This window comes from Pan troglodytes, chromosome 2 (genome assembly GCF_028858775.2).
Source record: "Pan troglodytes isolate AG18354 chromosome 2, NHGRI_mPanTro3-v2.0_pri, whole genome shotgun sequence".
Classification (NCBI taxonomy): domain Eukaryota; kingdom Metazoa; phylum Chordata; class Mammalia; order Primates; family Hominidae; genus Pan; species Pan troglodytes.
Genome location: NC_086015.1, coordinates 171,620,854 through 171,640,407, shown reverse-complemented (window position 1 = coordinate 171,640,407; position 19,554 = coordinate 171,620,854). Strand labels below are relative to the sequence as shown.

The following is a 19,554-nucleotide window of genomic DNA, read 5'->3' as shown; positions in this document are numbered from 1 at the left end:
TAAACCCCTCAGACTATCCACTTTTATATGGACGGTGCTGCAAAGAGCCTCAGCCAATTCTAGCATCTGGACCTTTCAAATTCCTCCCACAAGCCAATGTTGTATTTGTTTCTGTGATTTTCTGTTAGTACATGAAATATTTTATATTATAAACATTTTATATTACAAACATTTTAAAACACAGTTTTACATACAATAATACACTCTCATTTATTACCTTCAAATAAATACTGCCTGATGTCATTTTCAGAATGAGAGGCCATCATGGATTCAATTTTTTTTAAGCCTTTACCCATAGCTGAGATTTCTGTATCTTTTTCAAACTACATGCTCATGGTTACTCTATGTTTCTTTCTTTAATATGGTTTTACTTTCAGAGGATTCCAAAAGGTTCAATTCTTAGGAACAATGTAGTATAGTTGGGTAATTAATTAGAAATACTGAAATAAGCCTTTTATACTTTCTAATTTCTTTTTGTTCACAAGCATGATTTCTTTGACATGCACACTCTTTTTAAAAAATTATTTAACAATTTTCTTAAAACTTTATTACAATATCTTATAGTTCATGTTTAGTAAAAAAAAAAAAAAAGAGAGAGAGAACAAAAAAGATAAGAAAAATTTAAAATCTCATCACCAAAAAATTACTGTTAATATCATATGCATATCCTGGTAATCCTTCTTCCATATAGATAAATACTTTTTTAGAACAAAATATATAATATGATCTTGTATTCTCCTTTTCCACTTAATTTATCAGAGACCATTTTCCATGTAATTAAATATTATTTTACATCACCATTTAAGTGTCTTAGTATTTTCTCATTTTAATAAAGCATAATTCAATTTCAATTAACCTGCTATTATTGAAGATAAAGGTGTTACCAACTTTTTGCCATTATAAAATGGAATTGCTGATGCTTCATATGAAAGACTCACTCCCAACAGCACTCATGGAAACGATTAATATATTCCACACGCTAACAAAAACTGTCCATTATATTTGTTAAAAAATATTTGTCAGTGTGATCATCCAAACGGTAGTTTATTTATTTAATTCACTTGTCCCACGTGCTCTCCTCTTGCTGACCTATACTTGCAACAGTGACCTACACCTCAGAGCAACAAAAGTGATTTGTGGTAAATCACGACCAAAATACATTTATCAGCCCTTCCCAGTCCTCAAAGTGGAGTGATAATGGGACTAGCAGCCCCGCTGACTCAATGAGGTAGACAGATTAAAAGAAAAAAAAAGCACTTAGAAAAACAGATACTTTACGGGGAAAGGACGCACATATGGCTAAGTGCACACCATGCAGCCATCTCTCTCTCCTTTCTTTTACTGAACGGTGCTTTTACTGAATTGACAAAGAGGGCACTGGGTTCATAAATAGACTCTAACAGCACTTTCAGAGCACTTCGGTTCAATTATCATGAATTAACTTTAAAAACAGCATTAACTTTTCAGCATATACAATGCACCCAAGAAGAACAACATAGTTAGGAGTTCGTTCTCTCTCATTGAACTTTTCCCTTTTTATGCTCGAAACCAGTAAGTAGCCTTCAAGAAAAGGCTTCTTGTTCCACTGAAGGGCTGTCACTTAGTCATCAAAACTGTGTAGTGTGCCCAAGACTGTCTCTGGCTTGAAATGGCTGCTTGATTAGACAGCGAGGATTTCTGAGGGAAGAGTACAGTGCATTTCTGGACAGAAATGTAGATAAAGAAGAGAATAATCAGTTCCCCAGCAACTTCACCTTGATGCTGTGGGTGTTCAGATCTACAGGTTTGAATCTTTAATCACTCATCTGAAGATGATCAGTGATCAGTTTATAATCCACAATTATAGTTTAGCAATTTATACTTTAATAATTCTGGAGTCAAAAAATTGTGCATTTCATTCACAGGCCACCTTCTTGTCATCAATATACTTCAGAAAAGATGGTAATTATGTTAAGCCAATTATTTAATTAAAGGGAATTATACCAGAATCAGTTAAGAAGCTTTTCTTAAACTATTCATCTCTGTATTTTTTACTATTTCACCCAGACTTTCTAGTGTTATCTAGCAACTGCTGACACAAGTATCTGTTCCCCTATGATATGAAGTGGCACTCCTCTACTGTGGTGAAACAGATAAGAATGTGTATTAAAGTATCATGGCAAAGGAACTCAGTTGTTTCATGTATCATTCCAACCAGATTCTAGCAAGAGGCAATGCCAATAAATACTTATTACGCATTTATTGTGTGTCAGGCATTAGGATAGGTGATTTTATTTAATTTATTACTCACAACTATCCTGTGATGTGATTAACCTAATTTCAAAGATGAGGAAAGAGAACAGAGTTCAGCAATGTTTCCAAAGACAGAAGATTAACAAGAGGCAACATGGTACCCAATGCATGTCTCCTGAGTCTAAAATCAAGTATTAAGTTAGTTTTATGCTACAGAATATAATTTTCTAGTTGCCGCTTACATCCACTAGATAGAAGTGCCTTCCCAATTTGAAGATAAATTACTTCTTTACAGTTCTTTCATTTCTAATATGCCTTAATATCAGCCAATCAAAGCACATCTTATTTTAACATTCCCTCAAGATTGGTGAGAATTTATGTGTGTCAGAGGGGAGGGGGTGGTGTTTCTGGAGGTCCTGCAATACCAGGTCAATGCATGGAGTGGACAGAACAAGCTCCTATTCCTTCTCTCTGTTCCAAAAATCCATTAAATATATTGTCCTCAGATAAAGGAGATCTCAGATATTAAACTGATAAAGATAGATATTACACTTGATCTTAGTCAAAAGATTGAGAAGTGATTGATGAGGAATCTTATATTGGTGATATTTTAGATAGTATCTGGAAGATAACAATCATTTTACTGAGATTTAAAAGATGCCTGACTCATTCTAGGAGTCCATCGGCAATATATGCAACCTCGGCTTTTAGGTAGTAATATATCTGTAGATGCAAATCTCATCATTTGAATAGACTGTTAACTTCATTTTTATCAGGTGACAATTTTTAACTGAGTCCAGAAATTCCACAGCCACATCTACAATGCCTATACACACTAAACTTTTCAATAAAGCTCTGATTACAAAAATTCTCCACTTTAATCCTGTACTCTACTCTTTAAATTTGAAGATTCAATATTTTTAAAAAATCTCATTTAGGAGTGATGCCCCTTTTCCATCAAGAAGAAAGTTGCAAAGGTAGGAAATAGCAGGATGAGAAATAAGGCCTAATCTCTATATAACACTTAGCCAATAATCAATAGATTACAACTGCAGAATTTTTAAAAAGCAAGGGTAGCAATTCATTAGTACCTATAATTCATCATTTTAAAGTTTGTCCCTAGTTTAGCAAAAGCTAATATTAATTTCTCAGCTATCTTTATTCCATGTTGGTAATTTATTACATGCCACACAAAGAGATCCCAAACAACTGCATACAGGACATTTTACCAACCTGTATTAGATTTGGCTTCTGCTGAATAGGACAATACTTTATGCTTTAAAATAAAAAAGTGTCCCTCAGAAGCACACTTAATAGAGCAGAGATTCTTTTAATTGTAATTATTATTACTAAGAACATATCTTGAGGAAACAACTATCCCTAGTGATAAGTAGGACAGGATTCATTTATTATATGTCCTACCTTCTAAGTCCTTGAGCTCAGGAAAATGAACAAAGAAACTTTCAAATCTTGTTTCAATAAAATGTTATGAACAAAGTTTGCTATAATAAATTTTGATATTAACATGCAAGGTAAAACTCTGTAGAGCAAGACAAATATAATATATTCTTATGAAATCAATAATTACAGTAACATCCTAAAATCTATTTTAAATAACTCTTAAATTTTGCTAAACTAATTCAGGATACACTCAATGTCTTCTCTTGCACTTGTCTGACCCCAGGTTTGCACATCGCTTTCTTCAAATTGGGCTTTCCACCTTCTACCCCTAAAATTTAAATATTTTTTTCATTCATTTTTCAGTTATAGTTTTTTTCTACATCTCTAGAACATGATATTTTGAATTAGTATATTCTCCACTTAGGGTCTCTTAAATTTTTTGTTAAAAGATCATGTATATGGGCCAGGCACAGTGGCTCGTGCCCGTAATCCCAGCACTCTGGGAGGCCGAGGTGGGCGGATGGCTTGAGCCCAGGAGTTTGAGACCAGCATGGACAATATGGCAAAACCCCATCTCTACAAAAAATGCAAAAATTGGCCAGGCATGATGGCACATGCCTGTAGTCCCAGCTACTCTGAAGGCTGAGGCAGGAAGATCGATTGAGCCTGGGAGGTCAAAGCTGCAAGAGCCATGATCATGCCATTGTACTCAACCCTGGATGACAAAATGAGACCTTGTCTCAAAAACAAAAAGAAAAGTTCATGCATATGATTAAGATGAAGCACAGCACACTCAATCAGTTTTCTCTCACAGAGAGGAAAGTTTATCTTCAGTTCCAACTGTTAGGCATGAGGAGAATCAGATGTGAATGGTAAGAAAAGGTCTTTGTTCATGTGCAATGAAGTAAAATGTTTAACATCAGTAAAAGCTACCCTCTCTAATCTTCTCAAGCCAAAATTTCTGCCACACTCACTCAATACTTTATAAATTACTTATAGCACATATCATACCAGACATTGTTGCTTGAAATAAGAGAAATGGTCTCAGATGACAGAAAGCATATTCAATTCATCTTGGAATCATAGTTTTTAATAGGTGGCCTAAATTATTAGTTGCAGTTTAACTAAATTATTTTTCTCAGATAGTTACTCATAAAAAGTAATAAAAAAATCTTCTGGCTTTTGCTTAAAGAACAAGCTTGTGGCAAGATAGTAATGTGAACAGCATTAATACTATCAGGAAAAATTGGGAAATGCTTTGAGAAGTGCAAAAGCACTGCTGGATGTACTGTCTAGTATGCCTTTCTTGGTTACCTCTGCCTTCCATTGTCTTTGAGCTATTTTATAACCCTGTAAATTGTAGAAAACTGATAATAATGCAAATTACTCCTCTCTGTAGAAATGCTAATGGACTGAGTCCTGAGGAATGCAATTCTTTATTGCCTTGTGGACACAGCAGTTTTGCATGTATTTGTACATTCATTTCAGCTTTCCTTATTGCTCATATATATCTTTAAATTCATCTGAATTAATTGTAACATCTTACTGGTTATCTCATTAATTAATGAGTCAAAATCTTGGGCATATGTCCATTTTATATTTGTATGTACTGTAATTTTATTTTTAAATTATCTTTTAACAATACACTTCTAATTTTGTTCCTAGCCACATAATTCAAGTTAAGTATTTCCATAAACTTCATAAGTAGACTTAGAGACTTTATTCACTTTTTCAGGGAATAGTGAACATATGAGGCTCTTAAATAGTACCAGATTATAATTATTTAATCTACCCTATAAAAGGAAATCTATAAAATATTGGAATAAAGTATCCTTTTAAATGTATTATTTTAGCTACAAATGAGAACATAAGAATCGGTATTTTTAAACCATAACCATCAATAAGAGAGGACAGGCCAGGCACAGGGGCTCACGCCTGTAATCCCAGCACTTTAGGAGGCTGAGACAGGAGAATCACTTGAGCCCAGAATTTTGTGACCAGCCTGAGCAACATAGCAAGACCCCGTATTTCAAAAAAAAAAAAAAAGTTAAATTAAATAAATTAGTTGGGTGTGGTGGTGTGTACCTGTAGTCAGAGCTGCTTGGGAAGCTGAGGCAGCAGTATTGCTTAAGCCTAGGAGTTAAAGGCTACAATGAGCTATGATCTTGCCACAGCTACTCCAGCATGGGCAACAGAGCAAGACCTTGCCTATTAAAAAAAGAGAGGCCAGGCCAGGCGCAGTGGCTCACCCTTATAATCCCAGCACTTCGGGAGGCTGAGGCGGGCGAATCACCTGAGGTCAGGAGCTTGGGACCAGCCTGGCCAACATGGTGAAACCCCGTCTCTACTAAAAATACAAAAAAAAAACACCAAAAAGCCCTTAGTTGGGCATAGTGGGGCGTGCCTGTAATCCCAGCTATTCAGGAGGCTGAGACAGAATTGCTTGAACCCAGGAGGCAGAAGTTGAAGTGAGCCAAGATCACGCCACTGCACTCCAGCCTGGGTGACAAGAGTGAAACTCCATCTCAAAAAAAAAGACAGAATTCTACTCCTATTCATGTTTGCTGAAAGGACATTCAGACATTTTCCAGATTCATCTCTTCTACTCCATCTAAACACTAAACAGGCCCGTACATTGTTCTCTTCTTATCTTCCTTCTGTAAATGAAGAAGTCTTTTAAAATTTTGTTTTATATACTGTTTTTAATAAAGAAAAGTAGAATTCTTCAGTGTCTGGCACTAATGGTCTACCTGTGAAAATCTTCATTTTGAGAAAGAATCAGCATGATAAGAGACAAATCTCTCTTTTAGAGATCTCCTGTATAATAAAATGTTAATCAGCAGACTCCAAAACCATTCTCCACACAATTAGGTTGATCATGATATCCTGGAAAATTTACAAAGACAGAAAGTAATACTCTGTTCACTATTGCTTGGAGGATACTCTCTTTGAGGCAGTTAACATGTTCTACAGAAGGTGCTGGAACTAGTGTGCATGCATGTGTGTGTCTGTGCATGTGCATGTGTGCAAGATACTCATAGTTATTTTCTCAGGTCCTGTTTTGCCACACTGGAAATACACTAATCATTGGGAATTGCCTAAAACTGAAAGGTACTCTGCAATTTTATAAAGCACTCAGAGCACAGAAAAGGTGCTGCACAAATTATTTTTCCAATTTGCTTCATTAAGCCAATAAACCATAATGGTCCTTCAGGAGAAATCAAACTTTATTGGACGTAGCCAACCAGACTGAAGACAAGAGGGGCTTATAAGTGTGCCTGAAGTATTGGCATATTTTCACTCTGCAAATACCTACAAAAAGTTTTCAAATTTATGTAAAGCTTCTAGCACAGACATATAAATATTGAACCACAGAACTCGCTGTTTCTACATTTTATTACTTGTTTCATCAAAAGGAGTTTTTGAAGGTCTCTTCATCTAATCCCAAGACAATAAAATTACCACAATTAATCTTTACACTAATAAATTGTTTCAATGTATATGTGTGAGTGACCCAGGGAACCACAATTAAAAAACAAATGTGATGAATGGTTAGCTTTTCGGTAGTCAAACATTAAAGCCAAATGGTAGTGTTAACCTGTTTCATTGTTTAATAATAAGTCTTAGACTATCATGTGAAAAAAAAAAACAGTAACCCTGAATGAAAATTGGCAGGTCATAAAATATTAGATGCATAATTTCATCTCTAGATAGCGTTTCTAAGCAAACAAAGAATGTTCTCTTTCACCGTGACGTGGAAAAGGAGTCTCATTATCTCATGCATTCTGCTTTAGATGGACAATCTCTCTGAACAGCTGAGTCATGAGACATTTCAAAGAGGCAGATGAGCTTATTATCCAAAACTTAGAGAAGGCGATAATGACTCGAGATGAATGTACTGGGCTTCATTTTCTGGGATTACCGACTTTAATTAATAGAAATTATCCAGCAGAACAAATAGCTATCTAATGCAAAAGAATGCACCTAAAAAAAACATAAGACAATTAATTCAGTCCTTGTTCACTATCTAAACATAGATAATTATAAAATGGAGATAGGGGTTATAGGCTTTGGCCTAATATATTTTGTAAGAAATGGACTTGTACTCAGCTAATTAATATAAGCAAGTTCAATACTGTATTACAAAAATTATGTGAGGTTTAATGAAAATAATTTCAATATTTCCTAATTGCTATGTGTTTGACAGAAAAAATAAACATATGTAGTTATCCTAGTCAGTAACAAAATAATCTCTATTTTTATTTTAAATGATGTCTTTGAGCTCAGAAGTTGTGTTTGCTGACCCGTACCCCTACTTGAGATAGACTTTCTTTCCTGATCAATAAGGAGTGACATCAAAGAGCATAGAAGATTTAGAGAAAGAAGAAGATATAAAATTAACTATTCCTTCTTTGATCTTGTAGTTTCCTGATAATTATCAACTAAGAGGGCACTGTTACTTTGTTCTTATAACAAAGAGAACCACTTATAAAGGTCAGTAAAAGGATGGACAAGTTACATACTGAAAAAAAAGTGAGAAAGTTAAATTAAGAAATGATTTAAAAGTATACATTTCAACTGATGAAAAGAAGAAAGAGTCCAAAGGCAATAATGTTATGTGAGTTGTTTTAGAACAACTCAAATGAATCAGAGAATCATGCTGTTTCAGGCACGATTCTAATCACTGTTTTTAGGACATTTATGAAACAGCTCTTTTAATGTTTATAGAGGATATACATTTGAACTGAATTTCAGTATCAAAATCCACATGGTTTGTATATACTTCACAACATAACCTAAACAAACATTGCTTTAGTAAAACGAAATAAAGTGTCTCCAAAGAGTTTTATTTTGGTCGAGTAAAAGAGATGATAGTCTTCCACATCAAATTCATATTAAGAAATGTTACTTTCAAAAATGTATAGTGGTTTCTGTAAATCTAATAAAAATATCTACTCCAGACTAACTGAAAGATTAATAAAATCAACAGTGTTTTCAGTCCTATACAGCGAATATTTATCACACAACCGGAGATGCATTTTCATTCACAGAAATACTGTAAAACTAGTTAATTGACCTCCTGGCTTTGCCAATGAGAAGATTTCATTCATAAGCCCAATTCATTTCATTATTTGTACTTAAAATTGAATTAGAGTTTATTTCCTAGTTCCACCACAATAAAAAGGGAATTGAATATACAACTAAATCAAACTGAACTCTGTTGGCATATATAATTAATTAGCTTAGAAATTATTGCCAAGATGGTTACTTAAACCCAATATTAAAAAGTTACCAAAAATGATAACATAAGGATATAATAATTTCATTAGTGTTGAAAATTTGTGATGAACTCAAAGCCCATGCCATAAAATTACCCATTACTTTTCCTTTAAAAACAATTTGTAGTTCAATAGTTAACTCTACTTGGATTTTAACAACCTAAAAAACAAAAATAAAATGAACCTTCTCCTAAGTTCCAAACAACACAGAGTTAATAATGTTCTAATTTAAGTGGGGGAAAATGAGATTCAATCTCATCTGTTACTTTTTAGGAGTTTTGAGCTTGTTTATTGACTGCTATAAATTCTGACTGGAATCCTTACAGATGTAATCATCATGCGACTAACAGAAGCATCAGGTTTTCTTCAGAATGAGAATTTTTCATTTAAAATAAAACTTTATCAAGTCAGTGGTGTTCAAGCCACTAATAAGCTAGTTTGGCAAACAGCTATATTACTCATTTACAATATATTACAGTAAATAAGCTCCAATATAGACTTCTTAAAACTATTTTATTTTTAATAATACACATTCAATATAGAAAAGTTTTAAAACATAGAAAATTGTTTTAAAAGCAAATCTCATCACCCAGTGATAATCACTGTTCACATATGACCATTGAAGAGAGCAATTTAAATTGTTTCATTTTGAATAACATCATTTTGGGGATGGTAAGCAGTTTTTGAGTCTAGAAATTTCCCTTAAGGGAATTTTCCTTCTACAAAGGGCCACTTTTGCAAATCTTTTAGTTAATCAGGCATTTGGCTGGTACTTTTACTGGGAAAACTTGCTTCAGATTGAGGTGTTAGTGGTTTTTTGCAGTGTTATAAATTGGCTCTTTTGGTAGGATTGTCATTTACAGAGTTAGAAAATATTTTGTTCCTCAAATCCACATTTGGATTACCCTATGATAAAATTCATTTTTATTCTTCAGTGCATGCTGTGCTATCATATAAGCATTTGGTCACTAAAAAATTAAGAATTCACTCATGGCAGAAGGACATGTCACCCTAATCAAACCTTAACTTTATAATCCAGGGGATCACAACCTGGATGGGGCTGCATCCACAGTAAAATATTTAAAACTGAATGATGTAGGCTTTGCAAAGAGTAGCATAAATATTATAATTATGGAGGTTATGGGAATCCATGCATTTTCCTTATGAGAGAAAATATCCTATGCAGGAGATAAATGTTTCCACCATCCTGCATCCTGGATCAGGATATTCATGGGCTCTGGACTTCAGGCAAATAAATGTCTTCCTCCTCTCTCTGTAACTGTAGTACATTTGGGTTCAGACTTTAGATATGAACCTTTCTAGAAACTGTTTCTGGAAGTTGAACTAGTTTAGTATATGGGGACCTCGTGAGAAAGCAGATATGAGGTAATATTTAGGCTTTAAATACAAGGAGCCGCCATTGATAGAAACAAATTTGTGCTGTAGTTATACTATTCCCAGGCCTTATTAAAATCTGGAATGATTATGTTGTGGGTATTGGTGAGAGTCGGGAGCTAACTCCAAGACTAGAGGAGCAGAACTGGTAACAATAACCAGTAGATGGCAGCGAGTCTCTGAAGACTGGAGAACTTACAAGGTCCATCAACAGCGAGGTCAAGACACAATGTCCACAACAAAGGCCAAAGAAGAACCTGTTACAGAGCGTGGGTAGACTGCCCTATGAGAAACTCTTAAAGATAACTCAGAGACCTTTAAGGGCCCTTCTGGCAGGTTGGCTGGTATGTAGAAATAACATATAATCACATTATAAAGACCTAGGCAAGTGAGGCTGATGGCATATGAGAATGCATGTATAAATGTGTCGTATTTACTTTCAGTTTTACATTCTGCTTTTTCTTTTCACGCCATAAGATTAGTTTCTATATGTGTAACTGAATTGTCATTGAATATATAATTGTCATATATATAAATATACAATGTCACATTTGATACATATATACATCAATATCATATACATGTTGAGCATCCCTAATTCAAAAATCCAAAATGCCCCCAAATCCAAACCTTTATGAGCACTGACCTTGTGCCACAAGTAAAAAATTCCACACCTGATGTCATGTGATGTGTCTCACTGAAAACACAGGTGCACAACACACAGTTTATTCAGTGTCCCCAAGGGGGTTACAATACAGTGTACAGTAACCTTTTAATCAAAACACATCATTGCAGATGAAGACTGAAAGGCTACCCTTGTTTGCCATCACTGTTGTTTAACAGCTGATAAGGTATTTTGGTGATGCTACTGTGCCGCTTAGTTACCCTGAACACATTATTTTTTCACTTGTATTAATGGTATGCTATATGTTTTACTGTTAAATATTTAATGGGTTAATAAGTGTAAGAAAATGATTGCTTATCTGAAGATGAATTAAGAATCATGAATTACAGTGATGCCAAAAAACCTGGGTGGCCGAGCCAGTGACTTTGCTTTCTGTTGGTTAACTGTATATAAATATTGTTTCATGCACACATTTTTTGAAATATCACATAAAATTGCCTTCAGCTATGTGTATAAAATATATAGGAAACACAAATAATTTTTGTGTTTAGATTTGGCTTCTATCCCCAAGGTACCTCATTATGTATATACAAATATTTCAAAATCCAAAAAATCTGAAATCAGAGGCATTTCTGGCCCCAAGCATTCTGGATAAGAGATACTCAACCTATATATGACATTTAAATATATGTGAATATATAACATGAATACATGTATGAAGATATAACTGTCATAAATATATGTTTTTATTGGTTGTGTAACATTACTTCGTATGGATACTCTGAATACTGCAATTTAATCATTTCTCTTATTGCAGACTTAAATTATTTTTTCCTATTAAATAATTTGGCTATGTATATCTTTGAACATAAATATTCTGCAACATCTGTGATTATTTTCCTAACTGAATCAGCATTACCAACTCTGCCTAAGAGGGGTACTCTAAGTCTATATGTAGGACAGGAAATACTGATATCGAAGGAGAAAAAAAAAATAGTATGCTGTGCATCATAGGGCCTGAAGGGGAAACAGGCATTGAGGCAACTCCTTAATCTCTCATAGCATGGAATGGTATTTTATTTCTGTTCCTGACTTTCAGTCTTCTGTATTCTCCTGGATTTCTCTGCAAAGCCACTTTATTTGCTTACCTATGATTCTTGTTTCCTCAAATCCAGTTTTTGTGTAGATTCAGCTTCCTTGCACTAACTGAAGACCCAGATTAAGACCAACTTTCTTCTCCCTCCACCTAACTGGAATAGGTTCATATTACTTAGTCAAGAGCTCACACTAAAATATCCAGGTAGTATGCTGGTATTATTTGAGTTCACTACTAGTCCAATCATTTGTGGGCATGGTCTTGTCTTTTAAGGCTGTTCCTACCAGCTGCTGTGACTCATTATAAATCTGCTAAAATGGAAATTGGATTGAATGTTTACAATATTATATCTTCATATGTTGGGGAATGATATTTCTTCATTTGTTTGAGTCTGAACAAATCTACAACAATTTCTGGAGGATATTTATTACTTATTGAATATTAGGGATAATCCTGGATTTTTCCTGTAATTTAGAAGCGATTCATATCTTCTAGTGGTTGTAGATGTGTGGTCTTCTGAGTTCTCCATTTTGTTCCATTGGTCTATGTGTCTGTTTTTGTACCAGTACCATGCTGTTTTGGTTACTGTAGCCTTGTAGTATAGTTTGAAGTCTGGCAGCATGACGCCTCCAGCTCTGTTCTTTTTGCTTACAATTGTCTTGGTTATATGAGCTCTTTTTTCATTCCATATGAATTTTAAAATAGTTTAATTCTGTGAAGAATGTCAATGGTAGTTTAATGGAAATAGCATTTAATCCATAAATTGCTTTGGGCAGTATGACAATTTTCACAATATTGATTCTTCTATCCATGAGCATGGAATGTTTTTCCATTTGTTTGTGTCATCTCTGATTTCTTTGAATAGTGGTTTGTAGTTCTCCTTGAAGAAGTCCTTCACTTCCACTGTTAGCTGTATTCCTAGGTATTTTATTTTTTCATGGCAACTGTGAATGTGAGTTCATTCTTGATTTCGCTTTTGGCTTGCCTGTTGGTGCATAGAAATGCTAGCAATTTTTGCACATTGATTTTGTATCCTGAGACTTTGCTGAAGTTGCTTATCAGCTTAAGAAGCTTTTGAGTTGAGACGATGAAGGTTTTCTAGGTATCGGATCTTGTAATCTGCAAACAAAGACAGTTTGACTTCCTCTCTTTATGTTTGAATATCCTTTCTTTTGCTTGCCTGATAGCCCCGACCAGAACTTTATATACTGTGTTGAATAGGAGTGGTGAGAGGTGGCACATTCTTGTCTTGTGCTGGCTTTCAAGGGGAATGCTTCCAGATTTTGCCCATTCAGCATGATATTGGCTGTGCATTCGTCATATATGGCTCTTATTATTTTGAGGTATGTCCCTTCAATACCTAGTTTCCTGAGAGTTTTTAACATGAAGGATGTTGAATTTTATCAGAGGACTTTTCTGCATCTATTGAGAAAATCATGTGTTTTTTAGTCTTAGTTCTGTTTATGTGATCACTCACAGTTATTGATTTGTGTATGTTGAGCCAACCTTGCTTCCTGGGGATGAAGCCTACTTATTTGTGATGGATAAGCTTCTTGATGTGCTTCTGGATTCAATTTGCCAGTATTTTATTGAGAATTTTTGCATCAATGTTCATCAAGGATATTGGCTTGAAGTTCTTTTTTGTTGTTGTATCTCTGCCAGGTTTTAGAATTTTTATGTTGATTCTATTACATCTTCTGGATAAAGAATCATGTTTATTTTCACAAAATGATAACCTTATAACTCCATTTCAATAATTTTATGTCCATTCTGGCCTCCAATCAGAACTCTACAATTGGATAACCAGCTTGTCACTTGAATCTCTACTTAAGGGCTTAATAAATGTATTAATCTTAAACCACATTTTCTCATCCCTAAGCATTTCCTTTCTCATTAAATGATACCACTATCCATCAAATTTCTTAGCCAAAACCACAGGAGTTATCCTTGATTCCTCTTTGATTCTTCACATCTTCAAATCAATCAGTCTGACCTGTTTTTTATCCTCCATAATATATCCCAGTTGAAACATTCCCACCCTTTCTGCTCTGCCCATGCCACACCAAGCCACATTTATTTCTCCTTTGAACTACTATAATAACCTCCTTACTGGCTTCTCTCTCTTTTGTACCCTTCATGCCCCACAATAAAATGGAGCAACCAAGGTTACCTTTCCAAAATGTAAACCCAGATCAAGCCAAACTCCTTCCTAACATCCTCAAATAACATCTCATTTTTCCACACTGGAGAAAACAAAATCTAATGTCCATAAACAGGCAAAGCTATGAGCTGTAAGGCACCAGAACTCTCCTCTGTAGCAAAAATATCTTAAGAGCATAGATCTCTCAGTCGAGGAGAAGGAGGAAATGGACAGAATTCTGGTATACCCTCATTGTCCTCATTCCTGATGTTCCTGATGCCAGATATACCTCCTCATTCATACATCATATTATTCGGTTACTTAGGCTAACACAATCTTTACTGCTGCTGGAGCTACTCTGAATTGGGTTTCTCTTATTTGTAATGGAATCTCAACCATTCTAACTGATATGTTCTGTTTTGGGCTGAATTTTTAAAATTAGAAAAAGAAAGCCCTTTCCTTCTTTCTTCTGAGTAATTTCTAACAAGTATTAGTTTTTCTTTAAAACACAATAGATAAGAAGGTTTTTGGAAACATGGCAGAGTAGGAAGCACCTGAAGTCTGTCTCCTCACCTAGACAAAAATGGTACTGGCAGAATCTGTTTGATGTAACTGTTAGGACTCAGGTGTATACTGAAGGCTTGCAACTTCCAGCATAAGGCTGAAACCAAAAACTAAGGTAAATTTAGGTCAATTTCATCTATTACCATAGTAGCCACTACTCATCCACTACCCCTTAGCCCTCTGGCAGGAAACTGTGCATGTGCTCCAGGAGCAGCTTGTATACCACTTGCAGGAGCCAGGGTGGGCACAAAACATCCTGTCCTCCAAATACCATGGATTTGTGCTCTGATCACTAATTGCTGCTTCTGATCACAGAGCCGCACACAAAGAGGCTGTGGCTATTGTTGTTGCAGTTACCCTTTGTTGCAAGTTGCTCCTCGTTTGGTTGAAGTGATTTGCATGAAATTTAAAAAGGCAGTGCCAGTGTCTTTTTTCCTTCTAATTTTTCCCTTTGCCCCGTTTTGAGAGCCATACATTAAAGACTAGGACATTCAAAAGCAGTCACATGTACAGGGGGAATCAGAAAGTTACTGCACTTGTCCAGGGGGAGGCACAGGCTGAGAAAAGACCTGAGAAGACCTTCACTTTACACACTTGTAAAGTGTGTATGCTTGGCACAGAAACAGCCTACACCAATAAAAAAAAATAAGTAAACAACAACAAAACAAATAAAAACCAGCAAACCCTGGGGAAGGAGGATAATCTGATATCCAGAGTTATCATACTACTATACTCAAATATTTAGTTTTCTACAAGGCATACAAAGTATGGCCAATTCAAATAAATGAATAAACAAATGGAAATTGCCCCTAAAAAAAAAACTGATGGCAGATCTATCAGAAAAAGTCTTTAAAACAACTGTCTTAAAGATGTTCAGAGAAGTAAAGGAGATGTGGAGAATGTCAAGAAAATGATGTATCAACAAAATGGAAATATCAATAAAAAGACAGAAAATCTAAAAAGAAAGAAAAAGTTCTACAGGTTAAAAGTACAATAACTGAAATGAAAAACTCCTTAAAGGTATTTAAAGACATATTTGAGCAGGCAGAATAAAGAATCAATAAACTTGAAAATAGGACAATGGAAAATATTAAGTCTGAGGAAAAGAAATAAAAAGATTGCAGAAAAATGAACAGAGCCTTTCAGTCTTGTGGAACACATCAAGTGGACCAACATATGCATTGTGGGAGTTTCAGAAGGAGAAGAGAGAGAAAAATGGTAAGGGAAACTATTTTTAAAAATAATGGTCAAAATCTTAAATTTGATTAAGGACATGGATATAAATATCCAAGAATTTCAACAAACTCAAACAAAAAGAACTCAAAGAGAACCACACTGAGACACATTATAATTAAACTGTCAAAAACCAGAGACAAAGAGCAAATTTTGAAAGCAGGTTAGTCTTTTACATGACTAATCATATATAAAAGATGCTCAATAAGATTATAAAAATTACTTATTAAAAAATTTGAGAGCCAGAAATCAGTGGGCTTATATATTCAAAGGGCCAAAGGGGGGAAAAAAACATTCAACCAAGAATACTATATTTATCAAAACTGTTCTTCAAAAGTGAGGGAGAAGCTAAGACACTCTCAGATAAAAAACGGTGAGGTAGTTTGTTACCACTAGACCTGCTCTGCAGGAAATGCTAAAAGGAGATGGCAAGTTGAAATGAAAGAACGGTAGAGAGTAACTGGAAACTTTATGAAGCAAACAAATCTAATTACAGGTAAATTACTGCAATTATAAAAGCTCTATATGGTGTATCCATTTCTAGTACTGGTTCTTGTCCGAAAATTGGGTCCAGAAATTACTTCTGGCAACCTAGTGACTAACTAGGTGACAGAAGTGTACTAGCAATAAAAGTAACAAAGTAATGAGAAAATGAACTATAAGCATCTTCAGGACTGATAGCAGGGACAGCTAATAATAGTATGGCAACAATAATGCCAGAAGTTTGGGGATGGCAATGCCTACAGCTGGGGTATAGGAAGAGAGAAAAACTAATAGATTATTTTTTCTGTGAGGCTGCCATATTTTTTATTGTTTTTGAACTGTGAGGTGGAAATAGATGCTTTCTACAATTTGATTTCTGTGTGTGTGTGTGTGTGTGTGTGTGTGTATGTGTGTGTCCTATGGTGACATTTTATGATATATCATATATTTATGACAGTTTTTCTTTTTATCTTTTTATATATCTAGAGATGGGCTTTCACTATGTTGCTCAGTTGATTTTATATTTCTAGAGATGGGCTTTCACTATGTTGGTCTTGAACTACAGGCTGCAAATGATTTTCCTGCCTTGGTGTTCTGAAGTACTAGGATTACAGTCATTAACCACCATGTCCAGCCACAGTTTTTCTTTAAAAATGTTTTTTCCTGTCATTAATTTTTAAAATTTTAGTTTTTTTGATGAAAAAATTTGAAACTTTCTTTAATTTACAAATTTAAAATTGTATACATTTATGGTGTATAATATGATGTTTTGAAATATGTATACATTGTGAAATGGCTACATCAAGCTAATTAACATATTTATTACCTACTGTACCTAATTTTTTATGGTGAGAATACTTAAAATCTACTTGTCAACAATTTTCAAGTAGATAATACATTGTATTAACTGTAGTCACCGTGTAGTATAATAGATCTCTTGAACTTATTTCTCCTATATAATTGAAATTTTGTATATTTTATTCAACATCTACTCAACCTGTACCTACTCCCAAGTGTTGGTAACCACCATTCTATTTTCTGCTTCTGTGAGTTTGAATTATTATTATTATTATTATTATTATTATTATTATTATTTTAGATTCAGGGAGTACATGTGTGTTTGTTACAGATATATTGCATAATGCTGGGCTTTGGGCCTCTATTGAACCCATCATCCAAATAATAAACATAGTACCCAGTATGCAGAAAACCTAACAGAGGTAGAGGTGAGGCAGATCACAAGAAGGATTAGAACTTGAACCAAAAGGATCAGGAAGCTGATCAAGGAAAATAGGTTCAGATTGAAATAGATGAAAAACACCGACAATAAATGGAATGGCTCAATAAACTTGAATTTCTATTTTTACAAAAAATTACTGACATTATTCAAAGTTCCAAGTGGATAACTTCTAGAATAGTTGAAGTCCTAGCAAAATTGTTTCCATAAGAATAAGTACTTCTACATTAGGATTCTATACATTCCTGCTATTCAGATTGCTACTCACAGGTTAATAATTTCAACCAAAGGAAACTGAAAGGGTAACAATGTGTATGTTATAAAAAATAATGTTTAAATATGGTTTTAGACAATTTAACATATTCAGAGGCACATTCAATAAATTACCTCTTCATAAATATTAGGAGTATTAAATACTAAAATGTAATCATTTTTAATAAGAATCCCAGTTCTGGACTTTAAGAATTAGGATGGCTTGACTGACACAAAACAGCCTGGGTTGTAATTATTGTGTCCTTTGATGTTGCATTCACATATTAATTCTATGAGGCTGTTCATCTGATTCTTGGGTTTAAATGACAACAAAAAGAATTTAGGGTAATGATGAAAAAATCTTTTTTGACAGTTCAAGTTATTAAACACTGAAATAAGTTTAAAAAAAGAGATTACTGAATCATTTTCTCTCAAAGCCTAAAAGAAAGCATAGATTCCCATCTCACTGGGATGACTTAATAATAGCAGCTTTTATGGGAGGCAGATGGAGGCGCTGAATAACTGCCAAATTCTTTCAAATTTGATGATTCAAATCCCATACAGTTTGAAAAAGTCTTTCAATTGTGTGACAAAGTTCTTCATAGGCACCAGAAATCTATGTCTGAAAGCCACTGTAGGGTATTGGTGCTCATCACTTTGTATTTTCATTTATAACTCAGAGCTATATTTGTGTGGTGAAGAAATGAGGAAGTAAAAAGGAACAAAAGAAAAAAGAATAAAAAGATATTTATTACTTTTTTCAAATTTATCTACTTGGACCTACACATAATCAGATTTGGAAATAGTATTTCATAAGCACAAATTACAAATATATAGGATTCTGTATTTCTGCCTGTGGTATACAGGCTATCCTTCACTGTATTCTTCTACATCAAACACTACTGGTATAATTTTACTTTGGCACAAGCTTTCTTTGAATTAAATAATGATCAATAGATATATAATTTGGGGAGAGAGAAGGAACTCTATAAATAACTGCCAAAAATAATAAAATATCTTAACCTGACCTTACAACATGGATACTTAATAATTTCAGATTAAATCCCAGAAAACTTCCTTAAGTGAAATCATCATAGACTACTCTAAAAAAATTTAAAATTATTTTAGTAAGGAACTGATGTATGTGTTTACTTTAATTACTTATAAGCATCCCATGTATATTTTTAAAATAAAATTTGAAATAATTATTTTACTGGTTTATGGAGCGTATTAGATTCTTCCAACAACAATTTTTTTTTCTTAGCTCTGGCATCTTTTTTGTACACACTAAGTGCTTGGAAAATTTATTGTTAAAAAGCTATCACATCCATATCTGAGATTTTGATCTTATCAATTTATTCATTAATTAGGGGAAGATAAAATCCAAGTTTAATAATACCAATAAAATGATTAAAAACTGAATTGCTTTGTGACTTAAATATTAAGCTGAGTCACAAAGACAATATAAATGCAAAAGCAAAAACGGAAAGAAAAGGGATTTCTAATAAAAAATAATTTCAGGTTCTTAGTGAAGTTATGTAATGAATTACAAATGATGTATCGCTTTTCGGAAAAACAGGAAGAAAAGAAAGAGAGAAGGAAGGAAGAAAAGAGAGA

At 34.1% G+C, this 19,554-nt stretch overlaps 1 protein-coding gene and 1 non-coding gene across 3 annotated transcripts in view; both read right to left on the bottom strand.

Moving 5' to 3' along the window:
* LOC134809620 (putative EGF-like and EMI domain-containing protein 1) overlaps positions 1-19,554 on the bottom strand; it is a 704,739-nt gene that overhangs the window by 479,701 nt on the left and 205,484 nt on the right. The window lies entirely within an intron of this gene.
* On the bottom strand, positions 2,624-2,814 carry LOC112208888 (U2 spliceosomal RNA). The gene has a single exon (XR_002943436.1). It is a non-coding gene; the product is annotated as a U2 spliceosomal RNA (small nuclear RNA).